Here is a 12735-nt window from a genome sequence, read left to right as displayed (position 1 = left end):
ATATGTTTCGTAACTGCCTTAATGGTTGTGTCTACTTCTAGTTCTGTGAATGGTATGTCATTTTGAGTGGTAGCGTGAATGTTTGTTGTGTGTTCGGGAGGTACCAGTGATTGTTTTGTTGTACCTGTTATTGTTGTCTGTGGTGTTGAGAAGAGTGATTCGAGAATAAGGTTTACTGATTCTTCTAGTGTTTTTGTTTCGGTGCCGCCGGTTTTCCTAATTGATGGAATGATGACTTGTTTTTTAATTTTATTGGCCGCTATTTTGTAGGGGAGTGTGAATGGGTTTTTTGCCACTTTACTGCAGTATTCTTTCCAGGATTTGTTTCTGGTGTTGGCGATGTTTTGCTGGTATGTTTTAAGCGCTGTTGTGTATTTTGTTTTGAATTCTTCTCTAAGTGTTTCTGGAGCCTTTTGATGTCGTCTTCGCATAGCCCTTACTTTTTTCCTTTCAATTTCAAGTTCGGTTGTCCACCAGGGATTTCGGGTATGTTCGTTGTTCACTGTTTTTTCGAATTTTTTGGTAAATTTTTCTATTTTTCTGTATAGGTGATTGATAATGTGTTCGAGTCGTGTAATTGACGTGATTGGGGTGTTGGCGGTCTCCCTAAGCCATGTGTCGTCTTTGAGGGTTTGGAGTATTTTGTGTGTGCCGTTTTGTGTGAGTCTTTTTTGAGGTGATTGCTTGCCCTTAAATAGTTCGAATAGTATGTATTTGTGATCACTAGAGTTTTCGTAATTCAGGACTTCCCAGTTGTTTATGTGGGTTAGTGTGCTTGGTGTTGTTACAGTTATGTCAATCCAGCTGCGTCCATTGGTTGTTTCAAATGTGGGGGGGCTGTTGGGATGATTAAGGATTGTGTAGTTAATTTGTTAAAAAATTCAATCAGAGCATTGCCTCTTGCATCGCTGATTGGGCCTCCCCATGCTGGATTTTTTGAGTTAAAGTCGCCTGCTATGATTGTGTGTTCGTTGTGTGTGATGAGTTGTTCAATTAGTGAGATGTGTGTTTCAATATCATCTTTTGGTGGAGCGTAGATGTTTATAGGTAGGAGTTGTTGTTTGTGCCATGTGATTCTTGCAGCTATTAGTGTTTTTGTGATTTTAATTGGGAAGACCTGAATACTTTTGTTATGTACTATGATTGCAGTTTTTGGTGATTGGTCGAATGCAATAATTTTGTCTTTCAAAGGAAATAAGGTAATCTTGTTGTGTTAGTGATATGGCTCCTGGATGAGTGAGATGTCATGAAAGTGTTGCTTTTGATATACGTGTAGAAGTTCGTTGGCTTTTGATGCGTGTGCCAGATTTGCTTGTATTATTTTAAGGGGTTGTGTTTTGTGTTGAGAGTGTGTGTTTTGGTCTATGTTTGCGGTGGGGTGTTGTGTGTGTGCGTTGGGTTGGGGGGACGAGTCCAGATTAGTAGCCATGTTTCAGAGGATTGCTTTTGTCTTATTGCCAGAGAGCTTCTTGCTTTGCCTGAATTTGTCGGAGGGAGGGGCAGGCTCTGCTGCCCATGGGGTGTTCGGCATTGTGGCAGCCAGAGACAGCGCATGCCCTGCACCTAGGCGTGTCACTGCGGCATTCATCTTTGTGATGGCACTGCGCACATATGGTGCATGCGCGTTCTCTGTTGCGGCAATGCTTTGCCACGTGCCCGTAGGTGGCACACTGCGTGCAGAGTGGCGTGTTGTAGTTGATGTAGATGGGATATGAGGTCCATCCCATCCGAACAAGGTGAGTCTCCCTCAGGCGTTGGAAAGTGTTTGTACTGGTGGCTAGGATAACAACCCTCCTGCCGCTTGGGTTGACATACTCCGTAGTGATCTGGAGTCCCTCCTCGTTTGTGAGGAGGGAGTTATGTCTTTTTAGTTTGGGGACTATGTCCCCACTCTCCAAGTCCCTAGGGAGGCCAACTATCTTAAACGTCGGCCCCCTCAGTGTTGGTTGGTATGTTGTGAGCTCGTGAGCTCTTGGGTTACTTTCCAGAGCGGTCTTAAGCTTCTTTAGCCCCTCCTGGCTGGTGGAGCTGACAGACACCCTGTCCCCAGTGACTCGCATCTCCACATCCGTTAGTCCATATTCTGCCGGATCGAAGTTTTTTTGGAGGAATGTGGCGATGGCGGTTGGTTTTGTGCCACTGGGGGATTTAGCCTGGATAATGATGGTTTTAGATACAGTGGGAATCTCGTTAATCCATTCATGCGCGTCACTAATTAGATGATGAGGCATTTGGCTACTCTTTCGTAGTTTGGTTCGACGATGCCCAAACAGTCTTACTCTCTTGTATGATGATCCGGGCAGAGGTACCCTCTTTGCTGCACTGCAGCGATGGATCAGAATTAGCGATCCAGATGCTCAGCGTCACACCATCCCAAGCTTACCCGACCACAGCTGACCGCCGCTCACCCCCGTTGACGAACTCATTTTCGTCCCCGTTGGCTTGCAGCTGGATTCTGCCGCTCCGAACCGTGGTCTTCTGCTGATGCACCCAGAAAGCCCTAAGCCCGCCCTCAGTGTGTCAACTGATTTCTTACACCAAACGCCCTGATAAGACACCGTGACACTTCTCACTATCGGTTTGTTAGGACTCTTCCCCTGTACCAGGGCCAAGATCGAGGGCTCACAGTACTTCTGCACCTTTTTGGTGTAACATACTTCCAGCGGTGCCCTCGTCCCGACTACCTGCACATCCAGAATCCAGCACTGCCCCTCGTTTTGAACGACAATGTCTGGCTTCCGATCGCCTACATCGGTCGTGTATAGCGGTTCCACCATGACTTTCATTCCTTTATCATGCAATCGCTTTGCCAAGTACCGCACAATTACGTCATGATGACGGATTCTTTCCTGATGCGTGCGGTGGCACTTCTGCAGGACATGCCCCAAGCTTTCGTCGGCGAGACAGTCGGCTCTGCATCTGATACTGGCCTCACGGCCTCTCCGGAGCCTTGTAAGGGTTGGGAGAGCATTGATCCAAATCTTTACGAGGTTAATGAACTCCCTCCCTCGAAGGAAGCTCGTCCCCTCGCACAGCCATCGGGTGCTCCCCTTTGCATGTTTGCATCCCTTCAATGCGTTCCCGTCGGCACTGTTATGGAGACTGTCTCGCCAAGTCGCTTGGTATTCCTTTTTCATGCGGATCTCCTTCCCCCGGTACGTTGAGAGCCGTATGGCAGGTCCAGGCAGAGCCCCACATACGCTCCTGCGGCTGCTTGCCGACACAACAGGCTATCGGAGTCTTTCAGACGTTCAAGCCGCTGGATGCGTAAGCCTGGAATTGAGGTTCACAGGCTGGGGATACCTAGTCCACCATGCATCACCTCCGCGTGGAAGAACCCCACCGGGACGTCATGCGAAAGCATTAGCCACCGGCGGACCGAGGATCGCACTAATCTGTCGATTTTAAGGAGTAGCTTTGCCGAGATAGGACCTAGTACTAGCAGGTGATAAAGCCGCGGCAGGAGATAGAATTTAAGGATAACCAGACGCTGCTGAGGCTTCAGGGGTCTCTTAGACACCCTGGTCAGCAGGTCCTTCACCTCCGTGTCGATGCGGGCTTTCTCCAGTCCCGACGCCGTGTAACGTACTCCCAGGTAACGCCTGCTACTGGCTGTGTCGGCCTTCGGTATGGATTCACCATGCAAGTAATAGGTGTTGGCAGTATCAAGCTTTACCACCTTCCTTCTCCCACTCGGTAACAGGGTGAGGGATAGTGACTTGGCGGCGTTCAGCTTCAACCCACGCTCTACCAAGAAACCTTCGAGGCTGCTCAGCTGCTCCAGCAGCCCTTCAGGCGTAGTTGCCATTATGACGACGTCATCGGCAAATGCCATGGCATTTACCTCTACCGTCGCTCCGACGAACTTTATGTTTGGGTCTAAGGTCTCCAACCATTCGTCCACCACAAAATTAAACGGTAGCGGGGACAGCGGATCGCCTTGCCGTACTCCTACGGTAGGCTTAACTAGCAGACTTTCGTCACCATAGGTGAGCACTGTACTTGACGCCGTGTAGAATGACTCTATGTATCCTACAAATTCCTCCGCAATCCCTTTCCTCCTGAGCCCTCTCAGGATAGCTGCTAGGTTCACCCTGTCAAACGCCTTAGCTATGTCCACTGACGCCATACAAAGCGGCCGGACTCGGCTTTTGGCCTCCTCCAGCGCTGTGGCCAGAATTACATTTTCGGCGCACCCATCCACAGGGATAAAAGCCCTGTGACGTACGTCCAGTTTCACATCTCCGAGTATCCTGCTGGCATAGATCCGATAGAGTAGTCTATTACTGATGACATCGTAATAGGTCTGAACTCTGCAGCCCGCGAGGCGCCCATCTTCTTAGGGATGAACACAGTTCTCGCGGTCTGCAGACACGTCGGAAGCCTTTTGAGGATCTGTAGTGCATTAAGAAGCACACGGAGTATCGCCATGGGCACCGTTCGCAGCAACTTACCCGTGATGTTATCGGGACTGGCCAAGCTCCCTTGTGACGGCATGCTCGCCTTAATCTCAGCTATGCCGATCGGCCTGTATGGATTGATTTGGTCATCAAGTACCGGCTCCACCTTGGAAGAAACAGTTCCTGTGGACATCGACTCCATTACCAGTTTCCATTCATTCAGCAACGCTTTGGGGTCCTCCACCGCGGCAGTCACCTCACCATCCAGAATCTTCCGAGCGCATCGCCCCTGGTGGCGTTTGAAACTCTCCTGCGTTTCCACGTTCATTCTCCTTTTGTACGACCGCCTGCTCTCGGGTTTCCGCGGTGACCTGGGGCGCGGGCGTCGTTTTTTGACGGCATCTTGCTGAAGAGCCTCGCGCACATAGCTGTTAAGTGCATCACATAGACCTTCCAAATTGATCTGGCCTTCTAAATAGAGCTTCACGATTTGCCACAGTCTGGGCCCTTCGAAATCAGGCGGCGGTGTTTTAGCCACCAGAGCTTTAAGCTCCTCTTCAATGCCCTTAATCCTTTCATGTGGTGACTGTGGTTGAGGAGGCAGTGTCCCTGCTATTAGAGTGGTCGAGGCAGGGACCCCGCAGTCACCGTCCCCGGAATCGGCGTCCGATCGCAGTTTTGCGACCAGTTCCCTGTACCGGGGACTCTTGCAATGGGACCTGATAGCATCAGGACTGCGCACTGGTAGGCGGTCCTTCAGTAATTTATTGATATTAGGCCTCTGACCTGTTCTTGTTAGTTCGGCCTCTTTCCTTGCCATCAGGTACTGCTCCTCCGTACTCCACCGCGGCTTTGTCCGCGTGATATCGATTGCTCTATTGTACTCCGCCTGTGTAGGCCGAGGCCGCTTTTCTTTGAAAAGGCTCTCCCGCATTCTGGACAGATATGGTGGCCGCTGTTTTGGGCCCCGCAGCTGCTCGCTGAATACTCTGAGTCACTGGGACGCACCTCTCCAACTTCAACCCCGTCGCTGTAGAACACAGCTTCAGAGGAGTGAACTGTCTCTGAGACAGGCTTAAGAGTCATCGGCCTGCTCCTTGGTCTATCTCCCGTACCCTCCCAGGCTGACTGCGAATGAGGTGCATCTACCTGTTCAGGCAAAATGGCACCCTCTCTCGCTTCTGGAAGGCCGGAAGGGACCGCGCTAGTCTCCTGGTTGTCATCGATCTGGACCTTGCATTGGTAAGGCCGAGCCCCCCTCTTTTGGGGCCCTGCCCTTCCTTTTGTCACTTTTTCCCCCACTCTGTCCTGAGGCAGCATCCACGCTACCTGCATTTTCCCTCGGACAGCATCCCCGCTAGTCCCTGGGTTCACTCCTAACGAAGTCCCTTTCCTCGTCGTCGACAGATTGGGTTCGATTGCTGGGGCACAGCTATTCAATCCCGCCCCAGCTCCTTCTTTTGGAGACCTTTCTGAGTCAATGGCAGTCGCCTCCAGAACCCCTTCAGGCGCCTCAGGGAGGCCCTCAGGTGTGGCCCGTCACCAGGGACAGGTTGACCTGCTTTGTGGACTCTCGCCACATGGATCCTTAGGCCTCGACTGTTTTTCAGCCGCTTCTGGCAAACTGAACATGTCCGTCCATCGTCCACAGGGGGGGCGCTGGACCCCCCAGTGCTCCCACAGGGGGTTTTGCGCGTCCTCCCTCTCCAGACTTGGTGCGACCGCCACTCGGCGGCCGCTTTCTTTCTGATTCTTTTGATTGTCCTGGCCAAGTGCTTTAAGGTCGAGGGGCTGGCAACTCCGTCAACCCGACTTCATTGCACATTTGGCCCACAGGACTTAGGGGAGGGCGTTGTTCTGCCATTGCCCCTTGTACCCGATAAGAGGGCGCCATGTGCGGAGGTATCATTGCCCGGGCATAAAAACATCTGCGCCCACTCCCTCACAATGCACCTCCCGGTTACACCCTTTGTGGGTTCCTTGCGTAACCGTTGCCCTGGCCCGATAAATGAAGGTGAAAAACCATGCCTTCTCTCTCCTGGCTGGTTAAAAAAACACCTCCCAAACGGTTGCCAGTTGGCCCTCTGTGAAATCAGTGGTATCTCCGGGGCTCCGGCTGGCCTGAATGGAAATTACGAGCGCTGCGACGGAGAACAACAACGAGAGAGTAATGACCTGAATCGCTGCAGCGTCAAATCGTCTGAAGACGACTTAGGTAACAGTCGTGGTGCTGTAAGTAGTAGAGCAGCCACCACACTGCGAGCTATTGAGGCTTAGCCTCTGACTAGAAGGTTTGTCCGCAAACAGAATAAGAAATTAAACGTTCATCCTTCCTGCACAATCGCAGCAGAAGACGGGTACAAAAACGCTCGTTTTCCCAGCGCGCGAGCAGGTACAAAAAAGGCTCGTTTTTCCAGCGCGAGCGGGTTAGGTGTGTTTGCAAGCAGAAATGGGCCCTCTGCGTGGCGGCGTCTTTACATGGCCGCTGGGCAGAAAAAAGGCCTAAACGAAACCCTAAGGCAATTTCCAAGCATGCATCGAGCCAAAGACGCCGGTTCGCAGAATAAGGGCGCAAAGAAAATGGGGCAGAGCGAGTTGGACTGCGAGAAAGAAAAAATTTTTTTTTTCTTCTGCGCTGAGAGCGAGTCAAAGACCCTGGCTCGCAGAAAATTTCCAAAGACGCCGGAGACCCGGCAAACTCATTGCGGTGGTGGAATATGCGGCCGAGGGCCGCATATTCAGCTAAGAGCGAGTGCTCGCCCTCTACAGAGGCCCATATGGGAGCTCGACTCGAATTGTCTGACAGTCAAATCCTACGCTGCCCACGCCGGGTTGGCGCAGTGGTTACGGCGCTCGACTACTGTTCCCAAGGACGCGGGATCGAATCCCGGCCTCGGCGGCAGCTTTTCGATGGAGGCGAAAAGCAAGGCGCCCGTGTGCTGTGCGATGTCAGTGCACGTTAAAGAACCCCAGGTGGTCGAAATTTCCGGAGGCCTCCACTACGGCATCTCATAGCCTGAGTCGCTTTGGGTCGTTAAACCCCACAAACCAAACCAAACATTCCCCTCCAACTTCCCATAACCCTATCCTAATTCCTATTTCCGATTGCCCTTCAACTCATCCCTTCCGCTACTTCCCAGGGGAGATACGTGGGGTCTCCTCGGGCCCGCTTCCTCCTGGTATCGAGGCACCCTAGCTTCCTCGTCTGTGGGTCGCTTTAGTAGCGCCTCCCCCTTTTCTGTAATAACTTCCAAACAAAAACTTTTGTTGCATTGACCTATTCATTTATTTTTCGAATTGCGGAACTTTCTCTCCTCGCGATACATTAGTGGTGCGGGGAGTCTACTTCAATTAGACTCAACTACACTCTGTCCCTACTACTAGGTGGCGCCACCGTCTTTTCGGCCTCGGACGCAAGGGAGCAGAGCTGCGTCGTTTTTTCAACTTTCAAGCATCAAAACGAGTGGCCAAATTTCCTTTTATACTCCAGGTCTATAGACATTTTCTTTTCCTTCTTCCTGGGGGGCACTACGAGCGGCTGAGGCAAGCGGACGTGTCTCACATCGCCTCCGCGGTTTTTCGATGCTTTCTGCGGATTTAAGTCTGCGTCTTCAGAAACATTTGCGGGGACCGACGCCGGAAGTCTGCAGGACTACCGGGATAACAAATCCATGGCAAGTGAACTGACTTTTCGTGCTCACATCATGATCTTCAGTTCGCCAGCTTGACGACCAAGCTAAGCCTAACGTCGACCCCGGCCGCCGGCCGGCGAGGCAAGTCACCGGCCTCTTGTGGCCCAGGACTGCGCTCGGAGGCCGACATGGAAGTTACCGTTGATGGTGAGACGCTATCTCCGGAGGACTTTTCCATCCAAGCGGGATGGTTCACGATTGATAAGTCGAAACGCAGCGCTCGTAAGAGCGACAGCCTGAGGCAGGGGGACGCCAGGATGGCGTTCCGAACGGAGAAAGACGGCAAGACGGCAAGGGGCCGCCAACTCAGCTAAGACGGAGGGCAGGAAGATGGCAATGCGTTCGGTGGAAACGCAGCACGTTCGTCCTCCCCCCGGACTACATAAAGTCGTCATTAGACCGAAAGGAGGACTTCGAACGCTCTCAGCATGCAAAACTGAGACGGTCTCCGACATCGTGAAGTCGGCAGCAGGTATTGCGGTGGCTGACGCAAGAGATGATATCGTCCTTCTGAATCAGAAGCAAAACACCATTCTAGTAGGCACAGACAGCTCTGAACGGGTGCGGAAGTATATGAATATTGGGCATCTCACTTTAGGGACGGAAAAACTTGAAACGTTTGCATATCTTGTGACGCCGGATGGACACGGCAAAGGAGTCATTCACTGAGTTCCGCTGACTCACACGATTGAACGGGTGCGTGAGAACCTGACCAGCAAGTACAACCCTGAGATTGTCGGGGTTAGAAGATGAGGAAAAGACTCCGGCTCTATTCTGCTGCTCTTCACAGATGAAAAGGTGCCATATTGGATCTATTACGCGAGCACCCCCTTTCGGTGGTGCCTATTATATACGAAAAAATACGAAGTGTGTTTCAAGTGTGGCCAGCTCGGACATCGCGCCGATGTCTACCCGAACGCAGGCGTGGTCAAATGTCGAGGATGTGGCATGGACAACCCAACGCCAGACCACTCGTGTCAACTTAAGTGTGCTCTTTGTGACAAGGGACATGAACTGGAACACAAAAAGTGCCGTGAGATGTATAGGATTCCTTACATACTCAAAAAACGCCAGTGGTAGAAGAAGACCCAAGACAAGACGGCAATTCATCAGAGAATACATCAAACCGGCGGAGCCGACCTAGGACCAAGGAGGACGAGGGCTATCGCGGCCGCTCGGTCTCCTTCCCTCGTCTCGGGTCACGGGGCCACTCCAGCTCTAGGGGCCGTTCAGGATCCAAGACCCACTCTGGTTCCAGGACCGGGTCCCAGTCCAGGGGCCGCTTGAGCTCCCGAGGGCGGTCACCGTCTGTCTTCAGCCAAGAACAAGACAGCAGCCGACCATAATGAGGTGAGCTGGGTAGGTAGATCATCCCAAAATAATTTGGATAAGGGGGCAGATGAGCTCCTCCAATCGAGAGATGGTTGAGACCCTTACTGACACCGTAAGTCAACTTACTAAAAAAAACAGAACAATTAGAGAAGGAAAATTCAGAACTCCGGAAGATGGGGCAAACACGGCTTACTCAACCACCAAAGATAACGCATGCACTGGTGGAGGCGGCGGCCGGTGTCAGTGATGCCTCGGTGGCGTCACCATCGCTTCTCCCGCCTACAAAAAAAGAGGACGTGTAATAACACGCTCGCAGAGGTATGCAGGAGGCTAGAGGACAAAGTTGACGCCCTGGTTCAGGCCTCAGATAACAAAATTCAGGCACAAATTCAGTCCATTTTTAACGTTGTTCAGGAAATCACTACAGAAACCAAAAGGCTAGGAAACGAGCTGTTAGCTATGAATGCGTGGCGGCAGGCCGTAGAGAATAAGACACACGCTATTACGATAACCCTTCAACAACTTCAAAATGGCCAGGCAACATAAGGACAATAGATATACGCTCTGGCAGTGGAACTGTCGGGGGTACCACCGGAAGCGAGCAGTTCTTCAACAACTCCTCATTGGTAAAGACTGCCCGGATGTGATCGCTCTTCAGGAAACTGGGGGGATTGCAAAATTATAAGGCTATCAATCTTTTAATACCTCTGGCGAGAAGGCGGGAGTTACCACCCTCGTCAAAAGGAACAACGGCTATTGCGCATGACACGGGGATCAGTCACGTAGAGCACGTTCTTCTAGAACTCATTCCGAATAATAAAATTAAGACCAGCCTATTTGTGCTGAATATATACAGCAGTCCAAAACAAAGAAAGACTCGCTTCGGGTCGCTTCTTCAAAAAACTCTACGCTTTGCTAACAAACAAGCGGTGGTGGTAATGGGGGACTTCAACGCCCATCATGCTGCTTGGGGGTACCAGAGAGAATGTGTCAAGGGTAGAGAGCTCTGGCTCGATATACAACAAGGGGCCTTCACCCTACTTACGGACCCTCAGTCTCCCACTAGAACGGAAAATAGCGTCAGTACGGACACATCTCCGGACATCACCCTTGTTAAGAACGTCGGCAGCGCAAACTGGGTTAACACTCAAGAAATCACTTTATTTTGGAAACGGTAATTACTGCTGGGCCCTATAAACGCCCTGGCCGACATCACTCACTCGTCGAGTGGGACGCCTTCCGAAAAATCCGGGAACAGAGTGCTAACACCACAGAAATTGATGACATTGAGGAGTGGATAAGGCAGCTCCAATTGGACGCTCGTAAAGCGACCAAGACTGTGGCGGAAGACTCAGGCCTAGAAACAATGGACACCCGCCTCCTCCATATGTGGCAAGCCAAAACCAGTATGGAAAAGCGACTTAAAAGTCAAAAGTGGAATCGTAACCTTCGCAGAAGGATAGCAAGGCACAACAAAGAGATAGAGGAATATGCGCTCAAACTTTCTAGGCAAAACTGGGAATCGCTATGCGACAAAATGGACGGGAATATAAGTCTGGCCCGCACATGAAGTTTACTCAGATACCTACTAGACCCTGACGGATGTAAAACGGCCCAGAGGCAAAACCTCCAAAAGATCCAGCATAAACATGAGGGCACAGAGCAAGAGCTGCTCGATGAGATTCGATCTAAGTACATAGGGGACACCGAGAAGGTACCTCTACATGGTTACTGTGGGATACCCAACGATCGCTTGGACGAACCCATTACTGATTTCGAAGTGCGAGCAGAGCTCGCTAGATTAAATACTAATTCAGCGCCCGGGCCGGATGGGGTAAGCAACAAATTGCTCAGAAATCTCGACAACAACTCTATAACAGCACTTACTGCCTACATGCAGAAATGTTGGGACGCGCGTGAGATTCCTAAGCAGTGGAAGTCGGCTAAGGTGGTACTTATTCCTAAACCGGGGAAACCTCTGTCCATCGAGAATCTAAGGCCTATATCCCTAACCTCCTGTGCAGGGAAATTGATGGAGCATGTAGTGCAGACACGTCTCAACAGCTACATGGAAGACCACCATCTTTATCCTATCTCCATGGTGGGATTCAGGTCTCATCCCTCAATGCAGGACGTGATGCTGCAACTAAAACATAAAATTCTGGACTCACAAACGCGGGACACGAAGGTCATCTTGGGTCTTGACCGGGTGAAGGCTTTCGATAACGTCAAGCACAAGGCGATCCTGGATAATCTCAGCCTCCTGGGAGTAGGCCCGAAAACCTACAACTATGTTAAAGTTTCCTTTCCGACAGAGTGGCCCAAATTAACTTCGGGGAAAGTAAATCAGACTACATAGAGCTAGGTAGCAAGGGGACCCCGCAGGGATCCGTACTGTCCCCGCTTCTATTCAACGTGGCCATGATCAGGCTTCCTAGCAAACTAGCAACGATTGAAGGTCTCAGTCATTGCATGTATGCGGATGACATAACTATGTGGATTGGCAAAGGAACCGACGGTCAAATAGAGGAGACTCTCCAAATGGCCATAGGAGAAGTTGAAAAGTACGTAAATGATAGGGGACTTAGGTGCTCCCCGCAAAAATCGGAAATGCTTTTTTACCAACCAAAGAGGAAATCACGGTCGGATCCCCCGCGGATATCTCTTAAGGCTCAGGGACTTGATATCCCGACGGTGGACAGGATTAGAGTCTTAGGGCTGTACATTCAAAACAACGGTTTCAATGGAGAAACAATAAAAAAGTTTGAGATATGCGCGCAACAGACTATGCGGCTCATCCGCAGAATCGCAAATAGGTGCTATGGCATGAAAGAAACGAATTTAATCAGATTAGTTCAAGCCTTTTTAATAAGTAAGATTGCTTACGTAGCTCCTTTCCTTAATCTGAAGGCAGTGGAGAAGTCCAAGCTGGAAGGGATCATTCGCAGAAGTGTCAAGCAGGCGCTGGGTTTACCAGTTCGGACCCCCACCGCAAAACTTTTAGAACTAGGTCTTCACAACACACTGGATGAAATTGTGGAAAGCGTGACAATCTCTCAGTACGAAAGGCTGTCGGGAAGCATTACAGGCAGGAAAATTCTAGCGAAACTAGGAATAAATTACGAGAGTCAGCGAGGTCCGAAAGTGGACATGCTTAAGAACGTGCACGATAGGCTGATGATCCCACCACTACCGAAAAACATGCATCCCGTCCACCACAAAGATAACAGAGAGAAACGGGCTGAAGCCCTCGGCAAATGTTTTAAAATCTATCTGATAGAAGACGTGGCCTACGTGGAATTCAGCTAATT

The sequence above is a fragment of the Amblyomma maculatum genome, chromosome 1 (genome assembly GCF_055883805.1).
Source record: "Amblyomma maculatum isolate TAMU_Amacu chromosome 1, ASM5588380v1, whole genome shotgun sequence".
Lineage (NCBI taxonomy): Eukaryota > Metazoa > Arthropoda > Arachnida > Ixodida > Ixodidae > Amblyomma > Amblyomma maculatum.
This window is presented reverse-complemented; position numbering follows the sequence as displayed.